Source organism: Notamacropus eugenii, chromosome 1 (genome assembly GCF_028372415.1).
Source record: "Notamacropus eugenii isolate mMacEug1 chromosome 1, mMacEug1.pri_v2, whole genome shotgun sequence".
In the NCBI taxonomy this organism is placed as follows: domain Eukaryota; kingdom Metazoa; phylum Chordata; class Mammalia; order Diprotodontia; family Macropodidae; genus Notamacropus; species Notamacropus eugenii.
The window spans coordinates 468,808,101-468,820,384 of NC_092872.1; the positions used below are offsets into that span (position 1 = coordinate 468,808,101).

Here is a 12,284-nt window from a genome sequence, read left to right on the forward strand (position 1 = left end):
GGTCCTGAAGGAGGAAAGAACTACAGACTGGCTCCTGTGACTTGTAGGTTGTGTGTGTATCGGGGTGAAAATCCAGACTGTCAACTAGAGACTGGTAAATTGAATCTAACCAGTTCTCTCCTATCAGAAATCTGTCCAGAATCATGTATATACACATCAATCAATGCTAGGAGGGTCATGATTGGTTCTGCCTAAGGATATCCAGAAACTGGAGATGGGAATGTGATCTAGGGCAAAGCAGCAGGAACAAGACAAACACAGTCATGGGGATCACAGGATTGAGAGCAGGAAGGTACCTCAGGGAACATCTAATCCAATCCCTCCTTTTACACAGAAGGAGACTGAGACCCAAGGAGATTTAGTGACTTGGTCCAAAGTCATATAGGTAGTAAGAAGCAGAGGCAGGGTTCAAACCAGGTTCTCTAGTTTCCATCACAATATGCTGCCTAGAGACAGAGGATAAGCTACCAGAACATGAAGACTGAATTGAACACGATAGATCTGAAGTTGGAAGGGACCTTAGAGGTCAGCTAGTTCAACTCTTTCATCTTCCACATGAAGAAACCAAAATGCAATGACTTGCCCAAGGTTACATAAGTAATAAATGTGGTGGGATTTGAACACAGGTCTTCTGTCTCCAAAGTCAGTGCTCTTTCCCTCTGTCTCTCAGTTTCGGGCTTCTCACTTCCCAGAGTCTATCATAATGATACCCCAATCCTCCCACTTCCAAGAAATAAATCTGATCCTAGAAGCCATTAGAAGAAAGGCTAGGAGGTAGCTTCTCTGAGGCTTCTTATCCAGTGTCCTTCACAACTGCCCAGGGTGAGCCTATTATCAGGGCTTTGCATTCCCATTCCATTCAAACAAGCATCTATTATATTCCAGTTATATGTCTGGCACTGTAACAGACAATGGGGATACAAAACTAAAAATGAAAACAGTCCCAGTCCTTAAAGAGCTTATAGTACATTTGAGGGCCTCAACATATTCACAGATAAGTAAATAAAAGCTAAATGCAAAGTAATTTTGGAAGGGGAGGTGAATATTAACTACTGTGTGAATGAGGATCAAGAAATTCTCTTAGAGGATATGGCTCACTACATATCAAGAAGAACAACAATGTGACATGTCTGGAAAGATGGGCTGGAGCAAGACTGAAAATGCCAGAGAGGTTTTATTTTATTCTGACACAATAGAGTTTCTTGAGTAGGACAATAACATAGTTAGACCTCGGCTTTAAGAAAATCCATTAGGCAGTAAAGTGGAAGATGGAGAGATTGGAAGCAGAGAGAGAGAAAACATTTAGAAAACCAATACAATGAGTGGTCCAGAAAAGAGGAGATAAAGGCTTAAACTAGGGTGGAAGATGTATGAGTGGAGGACATGATGGCAGGGCTATGAGAGATTTGAAGGAAGATTTGGCTATTGATTTTATTTACAGAGTAAGGAAGAGAGAAGCTGATTGCAAACTTGATTATGGTCATGGGTAACTGGAAGGATGATTGTGTTCTCATCAGAAATATGGAAGTTAGCTGGGAAGATATATGAACTGAAGCAGAATGAGGTGAGCAGAACCAGGAGGACATTGTACATGGTAATAGCAATTTTATATGATGGTCAACCGTGAGTGACTTGGATATTCTGATCAATGCCATGATCCAAATGCAGTTCCAAAGAACTTATGAAGAAAAATGATACCCAATTCCAGAGAACTGATGGAATCTGAGTGCAGACTGAAGCATGATTTTTTCACTTTATTTTCTTGCCTTTTTTTTTCTTTTTTGCATCATGGCTAATATAGAAATATGTTTTGCATGATTTTGCATGTATAACTGATATCACATTTCTTGCCTTCTCAATGGGTGAGGGCTGGGTGAATGGGAGGGAGAGAAATCAGAACTCAAAATTAAAAAAAAAAGAATGCTAAAAATAAATAATACATTTATTTTAGAAAATAGGGAAGTTAGGAAAATGGGGTGGGTTTTGGGGTAAAGATGCTGAATTATAATTTGATTCTAATCACAGGGCCTCATTTGGGGTTTGAGAACTCTCATTCCTCTGTTTATATCTTCATACGCCCCTAGAATCTATAGTACTAGTATTCCAGTAGGAGGAGAATTCCTGCCGTGAGACAGTATTGTATACTAGAATAAAGACTGGACTGTGAGTCAGAATACCTGGGTTGTAGTTCCAGTTCTGCTTTGAACAAGCTATGTGCTTGAGCAAGTCCGGGTTGACTTTTCTAAATCTTTTTCCTTTCTCTATAAAGTGAGGTTCATAATCTATAAGGTTCCTTGTAACTCTAAAATTCTATGATCTTCTGGATCCTATCTGCATCCTTTACTGGGTGTTCACACCTTTCCTAAGCCTACTTTTCACCAGTTAGATGTGTAATTGACATCTAGAGGAACTGAGACACTGTCCAAGGTCACCAGAGCCCCAGGGATCGTCGCTTCTAGTAGCCCCCTCACTCTGGCTGCTCAGCTCACAGAGCCAAGCAACCGAACTAATGAGCATCTCTCTCTTCTGGACAACCCCACGAAAGCTGAGTTAATAAGGAAGCCTTCCTGCCTGCCCCTTTCCAGCTTCAGCTCTGACTCACCCGCACTAGGGAGTTCCAGAGACATAACCCTAGAGGATGAGCGGAGGGGGGAAGGGTGGGGAAAGAGGTCGAGGCCTGAGTTGACAGCCCTAAGGGCAGGCAACTCCCTCCTTCGATGGGAGGAGTCCTGCAGCTGAAGCCAAAGACTAGGAAGTGCCGAGAGCCAACACCAGCCCAGCCGCAGCTCTTACAGACAGACAGCAGCAGCAGCAGCAGCAGCAGCAGCAGCAGCAGCAGCAGCAGCAGCAGCAGCAGCAGCAGCAGCAGCAGCGCGGGTGAAAGCGGACTCCTGCCGTCCGGAGATGTAAAATAACATGGGTTAGTAATTTTCATATTCAAAATTAATTGGGAAAAACAATCTGATCGTCTCTAAAATGGATGGATGCCTCGGTGCGACTTGTAGATAAATGCGTTTGGGGGTTTTGTTTTTGGACTGGGTCACCGGAGTCCTGGAGTGTGACATAGAATAGTAATTCTGTCTGTCATGTCCTTTGGGTGACCTAATTAGGTCTCAGCAGTCACAGAGGTGGTTTGACCTGGGAGTGGTTTCGGCTGTAGCGAGGAGAGTAGCACCCGGGGGGGGGGGGGGGGGGGGTGCCTTTGGACTTAGCTTTACATAGATTCCCATGGGTGGTAGGGACCTTCAGAGGTCATCCTGTCCATCCCTCGGCTTCTATATCCCAGATCCCCTTCCCCCAACCCCACTCCCCCACCCCACGAAGTCATCTCACAGAGATGGCAGTCTGCCCTCTTCTTAAAATACCTCTGAGGAAGGAGATTCCAGTCTCTCACATCGTTCCTTCCAGAGTCTCACACACCTCGCTGTGAATTGAGTCCTTTCCTCTGCAGGTCTGAGAGTGTATTGACCTATATTCACAGCCCTTTATTGGAATAGATTCTAATGGTTCTCCAGGCGGTAGGTTGGTGGCGGCTGGCAGTCCTCTTCACTTTCTGGTTTTTTAGAGCAGGAAAGAATGATTTAGGGTCAGAGGACCAGAGTTCAAATCCTAGTTCTGCCCCTTAGTACTCCATGTATGCCCTTGTGCCAGACATTTAACTTTTCCCGACCTCAGTTCCTCATCTTCCATCCGAGTATATTGAATGTCCAAGATCCTTTTCAGTCCCAAATCTAAGATCCTAACGTCCTTTAGCTGGAGAGTGTGCAAAACCAAACTTTCTGAGATTTCAGAGTACCATGTCAAGAGTTCAGTCTTGGAAGTTGAGGGTGTGACTTGAGTCAGCTGAGAAAACTTGACTGCCACTCCAAAGAGACATACACGTCTTTCTTCTGTCTACTGGAGCAGACAGCAGAGAAATTATCTAGATAATTGGATCAACGTAGAGAGCCAATCTGAATAATTCAGTCATTCCTTCCACAGAAACTCACCTCCTTTCTCCCTCATGGCAGGTTTCCATCCCAAAATCATCCATAAAATTGCTTCAATTTATTTTGCCTGTGAGTCCTTTGGCTTGGGGGATGGAGAATTAAAAGAGTGCTTATCAGAGTCAGATTCCAAAATTTTCTTCTTTGAATGAATGAAAGAAAAAAAGCATTTGTTAAGTGCCTATTATATGCAAAGCATTTATTAAGTGCCTACTTTGAGGCAGCTAGGTGATTCAGTGAATTGAGTGTCTGGCTTCTAATGTGGCCCCAGACATTTACTAGCTGTGTGACCTTGGGCAAACCACTTATCCTGGTTTGCCTCAGTTTCCTCATCTGTAAAATGAGCTGGAGAAGGAAATGGCAAACCACTTCAGTGTCTTTGCCAAGAAAACCCCAAATGGGGGTCACAAAAAGTCAAACAACTAAAAAAGACAACTAAACAATGACAAAAATGTGCGAAGTGCTAAGGGTACAAATAGACAAGCAAGACAGTCCTTGCTGTCAAAGAACTTACATTTTAATGGGAGAGACAATACATACAGAAAATTTCAGCTGCAAGTCAGAGGGACATCAAACTTGAAAAACAGATCCATTAGCCAAAAGTTATTTTGCTGGGTTTAACATTTAGCAGATTGCAAAAGAGGGATTTTTCTCTACAAAATAAGAATTCTCTTTAAAAATATTTTATACTCATCTAAGGTATTCATTTGGGCTCAGAACACATGGGCCTCAGAATAAATTTGCCAAAGTAAATAAAGAGCATAACCCTTGACTACATGATGGCCTATAACCTGACAGGCAGTGCCAAGTGGTGCATTTACTTTCATACCCCTCACATGACTGAGCTAAAATTCTTCTTTTTTATTTTTTCAAAAGTCTATGGATGTTGTAATTGTTGAGATGAAAACTGCAAATCATAAAATTACAGATTTAAAGCTGGGATCTAGTCCTACCTCTCCATTTTACAGATGAGGAAGAAACAGGCCTAGAGAGAGAAAACTGCTTGTGCAAAGTCACACAGGTATCACCTGATTAGAATCAAAGGATATCAGAGTCATTAGGGAACTGACTGGCCACCTAGGTTAGTCCTGCCCAGAAAAAGAATTCCCTATATCACATACTCAACAAGAGGTCTTTCCACATTTGCTTGAAGACCTCTAGGGAGGGAAAGCCCACAACCTCCCTAATCAGTCCTACTGTAATTTAGGATACTTCTGTTATAAAATGTTTCCTTAAAGTAAGTCTAAATTTATCTCTATGTAGCTTCTACCCATTGCTACTGGTTCTGTCATTCAGGACCAAAGAGAACAAGCCTTCAGATACTCAGTCATTGTGTGCTCTCAATCATATCCCCATTTCCTTTACTTGGACAGAAAGATACTTCCCCATTCTGGTTGCCTCCCTCTGGATATTCAATTCACTTCTTTTAGATTGGGAACTCACCAAGGGCCAGGACTATCTTTTGTTACTTTTTATACCCTCAGGGCTTAGCACAGTGCCTGGCACACAGGAGGTGCTTAATAAATGCTTATTGACTGATTGATTAGACATTCTCCAGTTTGGTAATGTCCCTCCTATACTGGGGCACATAGAACTAAACACAGTAGTCCAGAAATAGTCTAACTAAGACAGAGTACAGTAAAGTTATAGTCATGTTGATTCAAATCAGCAAGCTTTTATTAAGTGCCTACTATGAGCTGGGCACTGTGCTAACCTCTTCGTTATAGAAAACTATGTTTCTCTTAATGGAACCTAAAATTTTACTAACTTTTTTTTTGTGGTAGCGGTTGTATTATTACACTGTTGACTCACCTGGATTTTCAGTGTTCTTTGTTTTTTCTTTCAGACAAACTGTCTAACCTTGCTTTTCCACATCTTATACTTATTCAATTTTTTGAACTCAGATTTAAGGCTTTACATTTATTCCAACCAGATTTCATCTTATTATAGCTAGAATTTATATAGCACTTTAAGATTTGCAAAGCATTATTTATCCTCTCAACAGCCCTGTGAGATTTTTATCCCCATTTTACCAAAGAGAAAACTAAGGCTTAGAGAGATTAAGTAACATGCCCAGGGTCACACAGCTAGCAAATGTCTGAGGCAGGGTTTGAACTCAGGACTTCCTGACTGTCCAAGTCTAGCACTCTTAGCCACACTGAACCACAGTATTCTAGAAAGAAGTGCGCTTAGATTTTGAACCTGATCTTTGAGTCCATATCCGGTACTCTTTCCATTATTCCATGCCACCTAATTCAAAGCACTATCACTAATTAATTAATTAATTACTAATTAATAACAGTGGTTGATACTTTTACTGTGCTTTACAATTTGCTCACAGCTTCTGTATCATCTCCATCTTACAGTTGAGGAAACTATGAGTTAATGAGTGGGATTTGATCCTGTTTATGTGGCTGATAAGTGGTGAAGCCAAGGCTTAAATCCCAAATCTTCTGACTCCAAGATTAAAGTTCCTACACAAAGTAGTTAAACAAATTGTGAGGAGGCAGCATATACAAAAAGCACTAAATTTAGACTCAAAAGGCCTGGGTTCAAATTTGCCACTTACTGGTTCTGAGATTTTGAACAAGTCATTTCTACTCTCTGGACTTCATTTTCTTTTTTTGTAGATGGGGCTAGTTTAGATAAACTTTAAAGTCTTTCCTAGCTCCAAAGCCTTGTATCCTATTTTACCATCCTTATTTTTTAAAAATAACCATATGTTTATATAACCAGATTGTCATTGGTCACCTCTTCTCTCATGGGTGTGTGAATGGGACATTAAAATATGATGATCATGTTGTTATAACTATTGTTCTGATGTTTATGCAAAGGGGAGTTTAAAATATTAAATCATACTGCATTTCAATATTACTTTTTTGTCAAAAAGCTAGCTGACCAGTGGATAGAGCACTAGACCTGGAGTGAGGAAGGCTTGAGTTCAAATACAGCTTCAGACTGCAAACTAGCTGACCCTGGGCAAATCACTTAACCACCATTTACCTCAGTTTACTCCTCTATAAAATGGGAATAATAATAGCACCTACCTCCCAGGGTTGCTGTGCAAATTAAATGAGATAATATTTGTAAAGTGCTTTGCCAACCTTAAAGCAATATGTAAGCAGTAGGTGTTATTATTATTATGTATCATCTTTGTTGTTAAAGTATTTGAGGAAAGGGTGAAGTATGACAAGTGGTTTTCTCATATATTTAACCAACACAAGAGGGAGTTTGCTACTTTGACTTGTGTATGTGAAAGAGAGAAAAGAGAGAGAAAGAATGCATTTATCAAGTGATTACTACGTGCCAGATCCTGGGCATGCAGATTCAAAATTTTATTCCCATAAGGGAAGACATACCTTATCCCCATAAGGGAATGATGACTAGGGAGATCTTTTTGGTTTAGGAAGTTGAAAGGATGGTGAGTAAAGACCTAACACAACTGATAAATCAGTCCTTTCCAGGAATAATAGTGCTGATAGATTTCTATGCCCGTTCGTTGGTCAGTGGGTCATTTGATAAGTCAGTCAGTTGGTCAGTCAGTGAGTATTTATCAATCACTTATTATAAGACCAGCACCTTAGGACTGATAACATAAGTACAAAGAATGAGACAATCTCAACTCTCAGAGATCTTTCTTTCCACTGGAAGGGAAGAGGTGAAGAAGGATGGTAGTTGTCCTTAGTTTTCAAAGGGGACCAAAATAACATGACTACAGTTCGTCTGACTGTGACTCATCTTACCAACATGAACTTGGAAGACTCTGCCACAATTCAGGCACAAATAATCCATGAAGAAGGATGACAAGTACATATATAAGTAAAAATTATACAGAATAACTAGAGTATAACTATATACTCTAGAGCATAACTAGAGGATCACAGAATAACAGAGTAAATACAAATAAATGAAAGGTACTTAAATAAAAAACAGTTATGGGAGGAAGTATTAGCAACTGGGAATCAGGAAAGACTTCATGTGGGAGGTGGTGCTTGAACTGCATCTTGGAGGAAGGGAATCTATGAGGCAGGCAGAGGTGAAGAGGGAATTTATTTCTGATATGGGAGATAGCCAGTGCAAAGATACAGAGCCCAGAGACAGAGTATACTGTGTGAGGAACAGAGAGAAAGCCAATTTGGCTGGATGACAGAATGTGTGAGAGGGAATAATCTTTCCAGCAAGGCCTGAAAGATAGTATGGGTCCAGGTTGTAAAGGACTTTAAAAGCTAAACAGAGGAATATGTACTTTATCCTAAAGGTAATAGAGAGCCCCTGGCAATTAGTGAATAGAGGAATGACATGGTCAGGCATGTGCTTAAGGAAAATAATTGTGTCAGCTATAAAGAAGATAGACTAGAGTAGGAAGGAAGAAGGCAGGAAGACAAATTAGGAAGCCATTGTAATAGTCTCGAACTAAGGAGGAGGTAGTAAATAGATTGGGATTGATGAGAGGGGATCTCCAATCTCCTCTGAGAAGAGGAATGGTACCTTCCACTCAGTGACGCAGGGTCATACCCATCATTCAATGATTATGAACCTCAAAACTCATCTTCAATCCCCAGCTCTTGATTCCTTATTTTCATACACCTCAATTCTCCCACCCTAAAGTTCCAACCAAACACCATTCATTCCCTCCCTTGTGTCCTCCGGAATTCCTCTTCCATAGGCAACAAATTTCCCTTCAGACTAGATTCTTTTCCCACTATGTTCATCTTCTACCTGACTCCCCACAATGACACAGTCTCTCTGACCACCCTTTCCCATAGTGGATGCATCTTCCTTCATTCGTTCCCCTTGATTCACTGGTTGAGATCAGGGCGTTCAAATATTCCTTACTTTCCACTGCCACTTCCAGGTTCTCTCCCTATGTCTTTTCCTCCTTTGAAGTGTGTGCTATATTTATCTACCATCCAATCAAAATCTTGGTAGCTATTGTTTACAGACTTCCAGACCACTTCAATTCCTTCCTTAATGAACTCAGAACCAAGCTCATAATTATTCTCTCTTTCCCCAACTCCTTTGATACTAGGAGACTTAGTATTCATGCTGACTCTCCCTCAAATACCTTAACCATTCAGTTCCTCAACCGATTCATTTCTCATGACCTACTCTTCCACCCCACTTCAGACCCACACAGATGGTCATACCCTTGATCTTGCCATCACTCATAAAAGCAATACCTCCATGTTAAAGAATCCCAAAGTCCCCTGATCTGACCATAGCCTATTGGCTTTTCCTCTCTTCACTTACCAAATCTTACTCTTTGTCTACACCACAACCTATCATCCCTTGATCTCTCAGTTTTCTCCCAGGCTATACGCCCCCTGAAGTATTCACTCTCTCCTTTTGTACCCTTTGTGATCCATTGATGAATCAGTTCGACTTTACATTGTTTTCTTCTCTTGAATCCCTGGTCTTCTTAACATATCATTGAGCTCCCCTGCCAACACCCAGCCTTGAATGACTCCCACCATCTACTACCTTCACTCCTACACATGTGTTGCTGAATGCAGGGGGAGAAAATCACACTGTACTGAGTTCAGTATGGATTATTTTATGCAACTTTAAGTGGGCTCTCTCGCTGCCTCTGGACAATCTTTCTGCACTTCCCCAATCAACTCACTATCCCACTCTCCAAAGCAACACTTTCAAAACTATTTTTTAAAATTTCTCTTCAAACATCCTATTGCTCTCCTTTCCCTCTTCTCAACTGAGAACCTTGCTTCATATTTTACAGAAAAAAAATTAGACCATTCTCTGTGAGTTCCCTCTTCTCCCCTCTTCTCTATCTTCTATCACTCAGATGTCTTCTTTCACTATCTCCTTCTTTCTCCTTGGCTCACATGAAAAAGTGACCTCACTCCTTACCAAGGCCTGCTGCTCCATTTGCAAAATTGTTCCCATTTCATCCCATCTCCTCCAATAGAATGCCCCTTTTGTCATCCCACCCTGTCACTTATCTTCAAATGCTTCCTGTTTACTGGTTCTTTCTGTACTGCTCACACACATGCTCATGTCTCCTCCATCCTTAAAAAAAAAAATCACCTGATCCCTTCATCTCAGCAAATTTTCATCCTATATCTCTTCTGCCTTTTGTGACCAAATTCCTTCTGCATACAGGTCCAACCATATTAGGCCCTTGACCACTCAATAAATTCCCATGGTTTCCTATTGCTTCCAGTATCATCTATAATATCCTCTGTTTGTTATTCAAACCCCTTCATGATCTAGTCCCTGCCTCTACTTCTTTCCCTGCCATATACTTTTTTATCCAGAGACAATGGCCTCCTTGCAGTTCCTTGAACAAGACACCCAGTCTCTTGGCTCCAGGCATTTTCTCTAGCTGTTCCCCATTCCTGGAACGCTGCCCCTCCTCATCTCTACTTGCTGGTTTCTCTCATTTCCTACAAGTCCCAACTAAAATTTCATCTTCTGCAAGAAGCATTTCCCTGCCCCTCTTAATTCTAGTGACTTCTTCCTTTACTTATTTCCTGTTTTTCCTGTATATAGCTTGTTTGTACATATCTATTTGCTTACTGTCTCTCCCTTTAGTTATATGCTTCTTGAAGGTAGGGACTGCCTTTTGCCCCTTTTTTGTATCACAAGCACTTAACACAGTGCCAGGCATATAGTAGGTGCCTAATAAATGTTTTTTGACCAACTGCTTGTGAAGGTAGAAATGGTAAGATTTGTTCTGTGGGGTAAGGGAGAGTGAGGAGTCTAGGGTAATTCTGAGGTTACAAACCAGGAGTAGGGGAATGAGTTTACTGAAATAGTCATGGAGATGGCTAAATAGTAAGTGTGATGGGTCTAGAATAGGATGGATTGGGAGAACTCCTATCAATCAGGAGTCCAGGGCCCCATGATAGAAGCCAAGGTGCCAGGTGGGAGGCTTAATGTGAAGGGAGGGGACATGGCAAGAGCAAAGATAGTAAAATATAAAGTTATTTTGGCTGAGATAGAAAAAAAATTGTCAGTGTTTAAGCTGGTTTCGTCACAAGTAAAAGAGTGATATTTACATGTGATCCTTGGTCTGTATAGAACCAACTGGAACATATACTCACATAGGCATAGTTTGTCTTTGACACTTGCCTTCCTTTGATAACCTTTCCAGGTGTCAACAGCTAACCCTCTAATCAGTGCTTTCAGCCCCAGTGCCCCAGCTCATATTTGGCCCATTTCAGCCTTTCTCTTTTCCTCCACCAAGCTAAAAACTTTTGTCTTCTCTATTTAGGAGTAAAGACAGTGGAATGCTTCCAGCTTTTAAAGAGATGGGACTTGTAGCTTTGCCTAGAAGATGTTACTATGTAAGCAACTTGTTCACATATTATGGAGCTGTCTCTCATATGTTTATGAGCATAAAGTTTTAGAACTAGAAGAGACCTTAGAGGTCATCTAATCCAATCTCCTCATTTCACAAATTAGAAAACTGAGAATGAGAGAGGAATTGACTAGGAAGAGTCAGAGCTCCATTTATAAATCAAACAGCATACATTTCTTAAGTGCCTTTTATGTGCCAGGCACCGTGTTAGGAACTGGAGATATAAAGACAGAAAATGAAACAGCCCTTACCCTCAAGGTACTTACATGTTACCCACCCACATACACACACTCTAACATGTAAAATTTAAGGAAATACAAAATACATGATCTGATCATAGGGATTGTAGAATTTAGAGCTGGAAGGTACTTCAGAGATTATAGTCCAATTTTTTTCATTTTGCAGATATGAAAATGGAAAATCTGAGAGTTAAGTTCATAGGTGTAGAGATAGAAGGGATGTTAGATGTCATCTAGTACAATCCCCTGTTTTCGTGTAAGGAAACTGAGGCACAGGGAGAGGATAAGGACTACTCTTTCTCTTCCTGGTATCTTTAAGTCCCCCAACATGGCCTAACACTGTGCCTTACTTGCACTGACTCATTAAATATTTATTGAATAAATGAAGGGAAGTGAGGGAGGAAAGAGTGTCCTTAAAAAAAGGGGAGAGCTTCTATGACTTCACAATTTTGCCTAGGGTAAGCCTGGCTTTTTGATCAAAAGATTCTGGTAGCCTAAAGAAAATAGGAAGCAGGACAAGCTCTAGAACCTATAGTTTCATGGTGTTAAAAATTATACTTACAATCACCTTTATCTCCACATGAAGAAGAGTTACTTCAGGGTATCCTTTAAACTTTAAAGACCTTTTATCTGCTTGAGGTCTTGTATTTTAGCTATTAACTCCTCACCTCAGGATTAAATCATCTGTGGCCTTAATGACTAGAGTTGATAAGAGGGTCTTTAAAGTTTAAATAGTCC

The 12,284-nt window shown here is 40.8% G+C and overlaps 1 protein-coding gene across 2 annotated transcripts in view; it reads left to right on the forward strand.

Moving 5' to 3' along the window:
• The first annotated feature begins 2,739 nt into the window (after nt 1-2,739).
• The window catches only part of CHD9 (chromodomain helicase DNA binding protein 9), a 223,213-nt gene continuing 213,668 nt past the window's right edge, over nt 2,740-12,284 (forward strand). For both annotated transcript variants that reach the window (XM_072632204.1, XM_072632210.1), the window contains exon 1: nt 2,740-2,920. The gene's annotated coding sequence lies outside the window, so the exon portion shown is untranslated. The remainder of the gene's footprint in view (nt 2,921-12,284) is intronic.